The 14,405-nt window shown below is 44.5% G+C and overlaps 1 pseudogene; it reads left to right on the top strand.

Moving 5' to 3' along the window:
• Positions 1 to 642: 642 nt before the first annotated feature.
• On the top strand, positions 643 to 13,189 carry LOC125533250 (annotated as a pseudogene).
• Positions 13,190 to 14,405: the final 1,216 nt, after the last annotated feature.

Below are 14,405 nucleotides of genomic sequence, written 5' to 3'. Positions count from 1 at the left end.
CTCTGATCCTCCTCAAGTTCGTCCGCTAGGATAGACTAGACAAAGCTTCAGCGTAGATTTCTGCCAGCTCCTTGGGGCGGCGAGGTTACGGTTTCTTGTCATGTGTACGCATCAGCGATATTGGGTGTCAAATTCTTCAGATCGATTATAGAATTCAACGACAACACTGCAGCTCTGGGACGCTGGTCCTTAGGAACACGCGCGCAAAGACTTCTCAGCTGTAATAAGGTCAGGCCGGCTCCGGCATGAGAGCAACGACAACGGTGCGTCGACGGCTCGTTCTGGCGGCGGCAATGGTCATTCGGTGGTTCATGGACCTCGATGTAATTGTTATTATGTTTCAGGTATTTTGTATTTCCGGTGAATCTTTATAATATATCTGATCTTTTTGAAAAAAAAGGAGAGTGAAATATATTTGGAAGCTGTACGTTTTCTCCTTGTCACGTTGAACTTACCGCGGGTACACGGATCCTGTGCTTCCTTGCGCGACTTACGAGGCATCATATCGCGCGCTGAGTTATCCAACGGCTGCGCACCTAGATCTGCAACGTCACAGCTTTTCACTGCCCCTCCAGTCCGCCGAAACCGTCGTTCCCCATTCCAATCCCACTCCGCTACCACCGCCGCCACCACCCTGCATCCATGGATGCGCCGCCGCCGTCGCGCTCCAGGAAAAAGCGCAGGTTCGAGCGAGTGCACGACCAAGAATTACCACCGGGGGACAGCAGCGCCGGCCTCGATCTCATCAACGTCCTCCCCGACGCCGTCCTCTGCACCATCATCTCGCTTCTCCCCACCAAGGAAGGAGCCCGCACGCAGGCTGTCGCCCGCCGGTGGCGACCCCTCTGGCGATCCGCACCCCTCAATCTCGTCGCCGACTCCACCCTCCCCTTGGAGGAGCGCAAGCGCGTCATCGTCATCTCCAAGATCCTCGCCGAGCACCCTGGCCCAGCCCTCCTCTTCAAGCTCCCCAACGTCCGCCGACGCGACCACGACAAGATCGACGGCTGGCTTCGTTCCCAGGCCCTCACCGATCTCCAGATGCTCTACTTAGGGTTAAGGCACAGAGGGCACATCGGCGATGACATACACCGTCTGCATCTGCTGCTGCCGGCCGCACTCCGCTTCGCGCCCACACTCCGCGTTGCCACATTCTGCTGCTGCCATTTCCCCGACTTGTCCGGGCATTCTCTGAATTTTCCACCCCTCAACGAGCTCAGCTTGTATGAGGTCACCATCTCGGCATTGTCCGCGCATTCTCTGAATTTCCCACACCTCAAGCAGCTCACCATAAGCCAGGGCACCATCTCGGGAGACGCTGTGCAAAACATGCTCTCTGGCTGCCTCTCATTGGAAAGCCTTTATCTGCAAGGCAATGTTGGCCTTACTCGTCTCTGCATCAGCTCCCCAACTCTTAGGAGCATCGGCTTCTCTGCATATAGATCGGGGCGTGCGTGTGGGCTGACCTTTTACAAGAGCTGGTCATCGAGGACGCTCCTTGCCTTGAGAGGTTGCTGCCACTCTGGCCACGTGTTGGTCCGCGGACTATCCGGGTAACCCAAGCACCTAAACTGCAAGTATTGGGTGTGTTGTCAAACTACATGTCCAATCTTGTGTTGTCAGACTCAGACCACATGTGCAAACTCCACATTGGAACCACGGTTTTCCAGGTAACAACAGCCTTCTACAACCAAGCAATCAGAATTCACACGTATGCAAGTATTTGTTCTTATTTCCGTTTGTCATTTTTCATCAGGAAATGATTCCCATCAGCGTGACCGCCACAGTGCCCATCGTGAAGTTTTTAGCTATTGAATTTGATGGCCCTAATCTTGATGCACTAGCTGGCCTCCTCAAGTGCTTCCCCTGCTTGGAGAGGCTGTATGTCTTTGTGAGTATTCATATTTGCCTGTCTGAACTATCAACATCAGCATGATTGACTTGTGCTCTAATACATTAAGTAACTGCCCTTACACTGTTTATTTTTTCCATCTACAGTTTCACGACGAACGGTCACGGATGAAGATGAAAAGTGTGCGAAAATATGGCCCACTGGATCCAATTGAATGCCTTGAGAGCCATCTCAAAAGAGTGGTGTTGGAGGGCTACTCAGGGGACATGCCGGATGTTGAATTTGCCAAAATTTTCGTTTTGAATGCCAAGGTGCTAGAAGAAATGAAATTTGGATCCATTTACGGATGCAACAACGAATGGAAGTCTAATCAACGCACATGGTTACAACTGAACAGCAGAGCTTCTCAAGATGCTCGATTTGAATTCACAAGGGGTTATTGTGAGTTTAATGTCATAGATGAGGAGCATACCCATGACTTATCAATGGCTAATCCCTTCAGGTGCTTTGATGCTGCATGCAAAGTCGGCGCGGGATGCCCTTTTTGTAGTTGAAAGTAATCCTTCCCTTGTGATTCTTGTCTGTTGATGTCATGTTGTAAGGTGTGAGCTATTTACACCATCAGCGCTTCTGTACTGGCTTTAGAAGGCAGGGCCTATAATGTTGGTATTTGACCCTTTTCCGTATATTTTGCAGCGGTTGTTTCTTTCCTGTGTGATGTCACCTTGTAATCTGTTTACACTAGCAGCTACTATGCTTCTATACTGGCTTAAATGATGTCACGTTGTAATCTGTTTTACACTGTTTATATCAACAAATAGGTCGATGTTCTTTTACAGAAAAAGGTTAATGTGATTGGGTGGTTTACTCAATGGACTGAGCTCTTTCGTGGTGGTTCGTGCTGGAGCACCGGTTCAACCAAATTCTAGTCTAGTGAAGCCATTGTTAAAGTCTAGTTACCAGCCATCAGACCTGAATAGAGCATTCAGTTTCACTCAAATGGCATCCTAAAGTAGAAATATGCCACAGCAAACTAGAAAATACGTACATCCGTTACTTCTGAAACCTGAAACCATCTCTCTGCCTGCTCGATGTTCAGACTAGCTAAGCTAAGATCATTTACCCCCCTCATTTTGTAACCAGAGAAAAGGAAATGCAGAGAAGAAAGAGAGCCAAGAACAGAACAAGGGGAAAGCCAAAAACCAGAGCGACCAGGTTTACAAAGACAGACTCAGTACACCAACTCCTAACTGATTTGGACTGACTTTTAACGGGCTTGGATATTCAAATCCTACTCCTAATACTTTTTGAATCTTGCCTACGCCCCAGACTTGGCATGCTGCTGCTACTGTTGACCCCCAGTAAGTTCATAGGTTACAACAAGTTAGCACGATAAAGACTCCACGTTTGTAGTTGGATGGAAGTGATAAAATGACATTTGAAATGAAAGTCCGTGAGAGAGCAGCAGTCAATTCCGCAAATTTTTCATTGCTAATAAACTTACAATCTTTGATTTGCAGTTGGTAAAGCATATTCAAATTCAAGATCTCAAATTTGCGGAGGAAGGAAAGCAGAGGAGACAGAACTGGGAGCATTCCCATTTTTCATTTAGCTCAAAATGGGAATGCTGTCAGTTTGAAAAAAAAGGGCTCCAAAAAACTAGCCAGCAGAAATGTTCAACACTGATCCATTAGTTTATTAAATTTCTATTAATATCATAAGCAATCTGCTCAAACAATCTATTCAACCGATCAAAGACTACCTACTCTATGTTGAAATCTGAAGACAATTTAAGCATTCTGCTCATATGTGATTTTTCCAATTCTTCTATGGTCTCACCTGAAGCCAAAATGTTGAGATAATAGTTTGTTGAGGTGCACAAAAGGTGCAGAATAAAATCCAAACATCACTAAGGAACAGTAAACCATCACTCAAACTGAATATTGCAGTTAATTATTTTCGCATCATAACAGCAACAATCCACACAAACCTGATTTTGGTAGATCACCGTGTGCATCACTGATGAGATAGAACCAACTTGTACATCTTACACCATTCACTATGCGCTTTTGGTGCCCCATGGAACAGAAGCAATCGCCTTGTCTTGTTGTGGATGTGGTAGTAGCTTCAGAGTTGGCTAGCATCATGGGTAGGGCAGAGGCCAGAGGGCACTAACTTAACCTCGTCCTATGCTTGGCTGCTGCTACTTCTTGCGCTCGTTTCGGCTCCGTATAATTACATGCTGGCCTGTGGCCTTTGTTCTGACAGTGTTATCCCACTGCAACAACTGTGCTGGAATTGGTGTGTTGCTGTCAGAGAGCTTTTGGTTTCAGATTCCTTGGATACCAACCAAAATCTAGGGCAGTTGCAATTAGTGTGTTCTTGGATTAAAATCTGGTTCTAATCTAACCTGCTGCAGCACGAATCAAGCAAATGCCGCTGCACCCATTCGCCCATACATCAAACTTACCGTCATTGGGAGTGTAGTACAAAGGTCGGCATCACAATGCACATGAAAAACTAGTGCAAAATATTTTGAAAAGCATGAGTGGCAGACATCACATTGCACAGGAAGAACTCTTTCAAATTAATAAAATTATCTGATGACAGGATTTGATAAACCGACCACAACAGCTCGAATGTGTGGCAGAGTTTCAGGGGTAGAAGCCACGTATACAAATAGTCTGTACAACCCCAAATAATATCCAGATCATATACAACCTCAAATAGTATGGTCTGAAGCTCACTTAGTGTAAAAAAAACAGTCTTGCATTTTGGGACGAAGGGAGTAGTACGTAGTTGGACAACAACTTCCAGTTTACATGTGGGCGCATGCGCATGCATAAATCATCTAGGAAGCTCAAACACAAGATGACTTGCAGTTGCAGGTCTGTACACATAAGATGATTTGTCAACACGCTTGCAGGTTCCACGCGCAAGATAGGGCGATACCATTTTGTAGTCAGTAGGAAGAAAAAGAAACACTGTCATTTCAGATCATGTGTTCTGAAACTTCTTCGTTGCGTCCACTCGCATATGGTTCTTTTACTAGGGATCTGCCTGAAAAAAGGCAGAATTAAGTGAGCCATGATGATTCTATATACATGAGACATGATCAGACTTCAGACTTGCTCAAATCCTGGTAGCGAGACATCCGATCGAGGAGAGTTGCAAAACCATTGAGATATGTATGTTTCTGTGCATGGAATTAATAATTATTTTTCCTCCCTATTCCTACTAGTATTCCCATTTCTTTAGCACAAGAGAAGCATTCAGCACATCTAACCATTGTTTTTGTCATCATCTACATTTAAGATAGCAGTAGATTTCTAGAAGGAAGGGGTACAAGGCTTGGAATTCAAACTGAATCGCGTGCTCTCTGAAGTATGGAGTAGACACTATAAGGTGTGCATACAAACTGAACTTTCCCCTAGCAAGAACAGCTGCAGCCAACTAAAGAACAGGGGAAAAAATCATCAAGACCGACCTTTTGGAATTGTTCAGTTGTCTTCATGCCGACAGACTTGATCTATTCAAACTTAACTTTGGCAAGATTGTCTTGCTGCCGAAGGTTAAGGAGGCCGAACGGATCCAGCAGTTCAGACCAATATGCCTCCTTAATGTCAGTTTTAAGATTTTCACAAAAGTGGCTACAAATAGGTTAAACTCGGTGGCTGAACATGTGGTCCGACCGTCTCAAATGACATTCATGCAAGGAAGGAATATTATCGATGGGGTTGTAATCCTACATGAGGCCGTTCATGAAATGGACCGAAAAAACATGAGTCGAGTAGTATTTAAAATTGACTTTGAAAATGCATATGACAAGGTCAAATGGTCTTTCTCCAACAGGCCCTAAGGATGAAAGGTTTCTTCTATAAATGGCGCCAATGGATCCAAAACTTTGTAACTGGAGGTAGCGTGGCCATCAAACTCAATGATGATGTAGGCCATACTTTGACCCATGTCCCCAATGTTATTTTTTAAAATAACACACCTAGTAGGCCACTGGTCAGATGCAGGAGTATAAGTTGGCATTCGTTCATCCATCCATCCATCATATCATCGATAGAGCGCCGGCCGTGATCACGCCCAGCTCGCAATTCTACTCCCGGCAGCAGCCAGCAATCCTACTACTACTAGTCATCATTGCCGCCGTGGTTGAAGCTCAAGGGGGTTGCCTCCACAAATGCGGCGACATGGACAACCCCTTCCCTTGGGCATCGGCGTCGGCCCCGACTGCTTCCGCCATGGCTTGGAGGTCTTGTGCAACCACTCCTCCGACCACCCTCGCACCTTTTTTGCTGACAAGAGAGCATTCAAGCGTGAGATCTACTTGACCGATTCCCGGATCTACACCAGTGGTCCCTCAAGGTGGTCGCCATTGGAGGTGCTGAGCATATCAGTCGCCACGGGCGAGGCATGGTACAACGAGTCCTTGTCCAGGCGCCAATTCGTTTTCTAACAAGGGAAGAGCGAGCCGTTTTCTTTAGCGATGGCATTTCAGTTGTAAATACGTGTAACTCTAGCTTTTCATTTATTTTGGAGCTGGGCCAACGGGGCTTCTTCTTTTTACACTTGGGGAGGCTCTAGCTTCTCAGATTCAGCTTCTGAGAGATAAAACGTTCGGCTCGACTCTAAGTGTGGAGTTCGTGGAGTTGAAAGTTGAAAGTTGGAGGACTTTAGAACAAACCCTTAGTGAAGAAGATGAAAAGGATCCGGTGCAGAATGCAAAGAGAGCTGTGCAAAATCAATCGATTCAGTGGGGACTGCTGCTTCGAGACCTTTGACAAATCATACCCACTAGATCTGGATATGCACTCCGTCTACACAACCCACAATCCCGGCCGAGCTGTCTATGTCTTGGAGGAGGCTCACATGCAATTAGTTGTAGATCGAGCCAAGTTTGCATTGTAGTGGTTCTGTGGTAAGTAGGTGAGTGGATGAGACGATATATATGATAGTGTGTTAACTAGAATGGGGTGATTGTTCGGTTCATTGTGTGACGCCAACGTCAGGCAATACGGTCCGGTCCGTCCAGCCATGGTATAAAATGTACCTACTTCCTCCATCCTGTAATGTAAGAGCGTTTTCGACACTACACTACATGTGTTGAGAGGACAAGTTGCGTCTTGCTTTCTTTGATCCACTTCCTTTGCGCGCGCAGTTCTTGGTCGCCGTCGCCGTCAGGGACAGGCGATGCAGCGTGCAGCACCGCCGTAGCAGCCACACGCTTCACGACATCTTCCACTAACTTGACCGGTAGATGAAAAGACATCATGTGACCGGCGAAGGAGAAGCAGACCAGAGCACAACTGTGGAGAAGGAGCTCAGAACGGCAAAGCACAGGAGAAGGAGCAGAGCAGTGGCGGATCTAGCTAGGGGTGGGGTGGTGGGGGCAATGGCCCCCACATACAATTTGCGCGACTTAAACTTATTTTACTAGTGCATTTTTATGTATATTTAGTACTTTGTCAACTATTGTAATGTGTTTTGACAAAAAAAAAAGAGTCACCGGTGGTGTTACAACTTGGCGCAAATGATCATTTTAGTGCTAAAATTTATGATGTACATTGAAGTGGTGTAAAAACTTGGTTTGGGTGTGCAAATACAATGCTGACGCTCGCGATCGCATTTGTATACGCCTGCAATGTTGATGAGGCATGCCAGCATGGCATGGGCCCAATGCCAGTGACAGAACAATGAAGACGAGGCATGTTGTGTGCTCTTTCTGCAAAAACCGCCTTGATTTTTTATTTGTTTCACGCAAAAGCCCTTGACAAGTGCGAGAAATTTTTATTGAGCAAAAATGATCCGCTCGGGGATCAAGCTCAAGGTCCAGTTAAATGACTGCGCAGCTGGCCACCAGATGCCAACTACCTCACATATGCGGATAAGCATTCTTTAATCTTTATATCCTTTAATTAAACAACATAATTATTTACCTAATAATAATGCACACAATGCTTCTGATCGTATGTCGCGAAATTGCCCCTAGAGTTCGCATGAATTACCCCTATGCCACTGGTAAATGGAAAAAAATGATTCGTTTTTTTTTCTTCAAGTCGGCCGTTGCTTCTAATTCAATAGGCAGTGATCCCCCAACAAAACAAAAGTGCATTGCCACCCCGATTGGCTCGACCCTAGGTTCAATACCACATTCTCCTTTTTTGCTCCACCTTTTCTCTATTAGACAGATACCCGATTGGGCCGGCCCAGCGCGAAGTTCAACACTTATTTTTCTTACTTTTGTCACTTCTCTTACATTCGTTTTGTAATTTTTTTTCTTTCATATTTATTTCAAAATACTATGAATATTTTAGTTATAATAATCACTTATAGACTTTGAAAAAATGTTAATCATGCATTAAAGAAATGTCAAACTTGTATAGAAAAAATGTTTCCTCTATATTAAAAAAAAGTACGATGCATATAGAAAAATAATAATATATATTTTATTTTTATTAAATGTTAATAATGCATTAAAAATTATTAAATGTGCATAGAAAAAATGTTTCGAATGTATAAGAAAAATGTATAAAAAATATACAATGTGTATGGAACAAAGTAGACATAAAAAATATATGTTCTCAAAAATATTATCATGTATTTGGACAATGTCAAACATGTATATAGAAAATGTTCCTGGTGTATACAAAAAATGTAGAATGTGTATAAAAAATTAGACATAAAAATAAATGTGTTTTGAAAAATGTTGACCATGAAATTGGAAAGTACTATTCATCACCCAGGATGTAGAATAAGTTATTCTTCACCCGAGGTAATCTTACGATCGCTTCTTAAATAAATTAAGTTTGAAATAAAAATAGTTACATTTATATTGATTCACTACGTAAAATTTGGTATAAAAAATAAAAAATATAGGAAAAAATTGCATTTTATGTATGTTTTACACTATGTTTTTATATTCGTAATTTTACGTAACGTAAAATATTTTTTAGGTGAGTATATATTTTCTTACATTCTCTTTTTACGTATAAAATAAGACAATTTACAAAACATAAAAATACGGTACATTGATGTCAAAATAGAGAGAGGATGAAGAATGATTATTCCTCACCCAGGGTGACGAATAGCGCGATATATAAAATGCACATTGTTGCTGATACAAGCTTTACGTAAACCAATGGCTCATAGTAAAAATAAATTAAGAATATCGATGTTGATATGCAACCTTGAACATTTGGTATGCATGTCCTTAGAAATTGATTGTTTTTGACGGAGATGTCTAATATGATTGCAACGAAATTAAGACTTGACTTGCATTACAAAAAAACACATATATCGGGAATGCACATGCCGACTTGGTTGTTCCTTCCAAGACGATGTGGGTGGCCGGTGGCAGTGGCAGTGGTCCGACCCCCATAGCGAGGAGTCATAGGCAAGGCAGACCGGCTGTTGTGCGGGAGGACCAGACTTCAAGGTGGAGATCACCGGACTACTGTGGCTAAGGGGGAAAGTGGTTTCTATTTTTTTCTAGAGAGAGGGCTGGCCTTCCATGGATGTTGTAGGTAGCGGCAAAGCCAGCCATTATACGTGGGAGGGGAGAGAGGCTGTTTGGCTGTTATGTTGGAAACGGAACCACTGATGAGAAAGGAATGTGGAACCAAGCTGCTGTTGGTTTCTCAGAACTTTACCTGCGTATATATGCGTTTCAGGGAAGTTAGTGACGTGGCATGTTGAGATAATGAAAGTGGTGGGGATCATCTACTTAGAAATATATAGGATATAGGATATGACGCGGCTAGATGTGATTGAATACTGAGGTGTCTATGCTGCATGTTGAGATAAATCAAGCAGTAGGGGTGAATTCCTTAAGTATATAAGATGTGTGACATTTTTGTGTAATGAAATTACAATTGTCGGAGTGGCCGACCTGCTCGCCTGTCTGAGCGCAGGTCGCTGGTTTGAATTTCAGCGGCTGCATATGTTTTTTATCAAGAAATTAAAATTCTTAATTTATTTATGTTGTCTAACTGAAGATATATAAACTTAGTTTCTTTAGAGTTCTTAAAGCACTAGTTGGATGGGCATCGGTCTGAATCCTGCCGGCACCGTTTGGATCCTGATGGGCATCAGTTTCTATAGAGTTCTTAAAGCACTACTCCCTCGGTTCCAAATTACTCTACTTGTTGTGGTTTTAGTTCGAACTAAAACCACGACGAGTAGAGTAATTTGGAACGGAGGGAGTAGTTCTTAAATTCTTCGCTTGCTAGGTACTAGAGGTCACCGGTTTGAATCCTGACGGCATCGTTTTTCTCAATTAAAATTAGTGCCGTTGACAGCTGGGACCAGCCTGTCGGGGGCTTTTGTGTGGTAAATTTAAAGAAAAAACAAGGCAATTTTTGAAGAAAAAAAACACACACACACCTCATCTTCATTGCTCCATCATTGACAATGGGTCCCGCGCCACACTCGCATGTCTCGTCATCATCACAGGTGTATACAAATGCGATTAGCACCGTATTTACATGTCTTAGTCAATTTTTCACCACTTCAGACTTTGATGTACATCACAAGTTCTAACACTAAATTTTTTTATTTAGGAACGGAGGAAGCGTAGCTCACTAGTACCTGAGTGAAGTGTAGTTTTGAGGATGTTTTACCTAAGAAAAGTGGTGATGGCTTTCCAGGCCTGAGTTAAATCCAGTACAGGATGAAATTGCGTGCCCATGAAAAGCTTATGAGTTGGTAGCTCAATAATCTGTATCCAGTAAAGCATTTTACATTAGGTATTTGGAGGAACAAAAATATTAGTGCATTACTAATTCTAAAGAAAATTTATTAAGCTTACCTCTCTCCTTTTTATTTCTTTCTCTTTTCTATTTTTCTACCTTATTTTTGATTTAGTAAAAATACTAAATCAGTTCTAAAACTCTTGAAAATAATTGTGGGCACTGCTTGGATCATTCCAAAAGCCCTCTACTAGTTTCAGAATTATTCGAACATTTAAAATATTTATAGCAATTAAATGCCCCAATTCGAATACATTATGGCTTAATTAAGAAAAATCCAAAAATGTCCTAGAATTGCGTGCATAATTTTAGACAGAGGTTTGCATCTTTTTCAAAACTCATGAACTTTTTTGAAGGGCATTTTGGATTCATTGAAAAAGATTTTATATTGAACCTGGTTGAATTCCATTTGGTGCTAGGGTTTCAACATCCCGATTCCAAGTTTTAAAATTTTAAACATGATGCATGGATGCTTATGCAGTGACAGGCAAGGACTAAGCTAGGACTTTCACAGTTTGGGCACCTTCGAAATGTGCGAGATGCGGAAACGTCTTACCCTCGTTGGAGGAGACGACTACGTGTTTATAGGCAGGGGCGCAATAACCCTGATGCGCATACAGAGAGGTTAAGATATTACAGGAGATTTCAATCTTGGAGAAGAAGGGATAGAGATGGTTACAATAGATAGATATGAGAGCCAACTACCAAGTCTATCTCTAAGCCGGTCGTGTATCTCCTTGGACAGCCGTGACAGGTGCAATTACCTGTTTAACACCCTCCCTTAATCACAACTTCATCAAGTTGAGATTATGTTTGAAGTCTTCAAAGCTTGCATGCCTGCAGGTCGACTCTAGAGGATCCCCGGGTACCGAGCTCGAATTCGCCCTATAGTGAGTCGTATTACAATTCACTGGCCGTCGTTTTACAACGTCGTGACTGGGAAAACCCTGGTTCTTGCATGAAAGACAGGATTAGCAGATAGGTAAGTGGCACCAAGGTTATCACACTACAAACATGGAGCTTGAGTACTTTTGACACCAAGTTCCTTCAACATGGATTGTACCCATATAATCTCAGCTGTAGCATTAGCTAATGCTTTGTACTCTGCTTCTGTACTAGATCTGGAAACAGTAGCTTGTTTTCTTGCACACCATGAAATCAAGTTAGAACCAAAGAATACTGCAAAGCCACCAGTTGAGCGTCTATCATCTAGACATCCTGCCCAATCAGAATCTGAGAAAGCACTAATAAGTGTTGATGGTGTGTGACGCCCGGATAATTAGGCTACAGTAATCCCACGTTAACGATGCCACGTCACTCCGATTACTGTTGATAATCTCGCGTTAGTTCAAAATCATTTCAAATTCAATTTAAAAATTAGGCAAACAACAATAGTTTTCAAAAATTAAAACTATAATGTTCAGAGTGAGCCAAATAATATATAAGTAATTATGGCATTGGAACTACACTTTTATAAAATGTTCAAATACTCTAAAATGATTTAAACAGTAGCAAAAACAATTATTTAAATGCTTCTAAAATGATAAACTATTACAAACTAATATATTTAGTTGCCAAGTTAATTGTGACAGTGGTATAATTCCTATTACCAATTTAGGGATCATTTTGTACTTTACAAAACTAAAATGCAATGATGAACGAATTAAAACAGAAAAGGATAATAAATAAAAGAAAAGAAAATACAAAACAGAAAACAAAACTAACAAAAAAAAGAGAAGCAGACCCAGGCCAGGCCCAACCGGCCGCCCCCTCACCCCCCTGGCCTATAGGCCACAGCCCCACACCCCAGAAACCCTAACCCCCCACTCCTCTCTCCCCCTCCCCACGACCCCACGTCCCTCTTCCCTTCCCCGATCCAGATCGGGATCGGGGAAACGAACCTCCCGCCCGACGCCGCCACCCGTCGCCTCCACCTCGCCCTCGTCCGCCGCCACGCCGCCCCACGCCGCCTGGATCGCCCCCTCGCCGCCACTCCGCTAAGGCCGCTGCCCCTCCCGGCCTCCTCCTCGCGGCCCCGTCCCATCCCTCGTGGCCCGACGCCTGCTCGACGCCATCGACATCATCATCACCTCGCGTCGTCGCCGGACCCTGCCGGACCGCCTCCTCGACCCCACCCCGCCTCTCCATCGTCGGCCTGCATCGAGCCTCGCCGACCCCCTGCCCTGCAACGGGGGTGAGCAACCCCCTCGCCTCCTTCCGTATTCCCCGCCATAGACGTCGCCGCCAGTACGCGCTCGCCCACGCTTGGCCGCGGCCCTGCCTCGCGTGGCCGTACCCGGCCGCGACCGACGCCGTCCGTGTGTGCGCCCCGCCGTGCTCGTGGCTCGCCTCCTCCCGTCGCTGCCGCTGCTTCCTACTGCTGCTGCCGTCGTTCGCTCACAGCCGCTCGCCACTGCCGCTCTCCCCTGCTCCCCATCCCCGCGCGGCTGCCTTCGCCGGCGTCCGCCACCGCTCCCCGCTATCCCCGCGCCTGACGGAGTCCCTCTCCCGCCACTGCTGCTGCCGGGCGCCGCTCCGGCCGGCCTCGCCGCGACGCGCCCGGGTCTGCCTCGCCCGTTAGCCCGTGCCCTCAACTGGCAGGAGCCACTGACGAATGGGGCCCATGCCCCTGTCTTAAGAAAAAAGAAAAAAAAAAGAAATGTTAATAAAAGAATAAAATAAATACTAAAATAATTAATTAATTAGTGGTTCAGTTAATTAACTTAATTAATTTTTCCTAATTAACTAATTAGCTATTTAGTTAGTCCGAGGACTCCATGACAGAGGGGCCCCACCCCTAGTTAGCTCAATTTAAACCTCCTTTTAAAAATATGTGTCACTGACAGATGGGCCCCATTGACCTTGTTGACTGGTCAACTTTGACCCAGTCAACGCTGACTGTACTGCTGACTGGGCACTGACCGACCCCACACGTCAGGGTTGACCATGGTCAACTCAGCTGACTGATGACGTCATGATGACGTCATGCTGGTGCAATAATCCTATTTTAGTTTAATAATAAATCTAGGATATTGCTTAAACTTCAGAAATTCGTATAAAATAATCTGTAACTCGGATGGAGAAACTTTGTACATGAAAGTTGCTCAAAACAACGAGACGAATTTGAATACGCAGCCCGTTTATCCGCCACGCATCCCTAGTATAGCGAACACGCAACTTTGCCCCTCTGTTTCATCTGTCCGAAAACGCGAAACACCGGGGATACTTTCCCGGATGTTTCCCCCCTTCACCGGTATCACCTCATACCGCGATAGGGCACCCCTAGCACCGTTACTTGTCATGTCATGCATCACTATGCATATGCTTGCTTATATATTTATTTTTTCTCCCCCCTCTTCTCTCGATAGACACCGAGACCGACGCCGCTGCTACCCAGTACGACTACGGAGTTGACGATCCCTCTCTCTTGCCGGAGCAACCAGGCAAGCCCCCCCCTTGATCACCAGATATCGCCTACTCTCCTCTATACTGCTTGCATTAGAGTAGTGTAACATGTTACTGCTTTCGTTATTCCTATCCTGATGCATAGCCTGTCCTTACTACTACTATTGATACCTTTACCTGCAATCCTACTTGCTTAGTATAGGATGCTAGATTATCATCAGTGGCCCTACATCCTTGTCCGTCTGCCATGCTATACTATCGGGCCGTGATCACTCGGGAGGTGATCACGGATATATACTATTTACTTTATACATGATACATGTGGTGATTAAAGACGGGTCGGCTCGTAGGAGCACCCGCGAGTGGATCTTTGAGGCGGAGCGACAGGGCAG

Source organism: Triticum urartu, chromosome 1, assembly GCF_003073215.2.
Source record: "Triticum urartu cultivar G1812 chromosome 1, Tu2.1, whole genome shotgun sequence".
In the NCBI taxonomy this organism is placed as follows: Eukaryota; Viridiplantae; Streptophyta; class Magnoliopsida; order Poales; family Poaceae; genus Triticum; species Triticum urartu.
The sequence above is the reverse complement of the archived record's forward strand: the minus strand, read 5'-3'. Positions and strand labels throughout refer to the sequence as shown.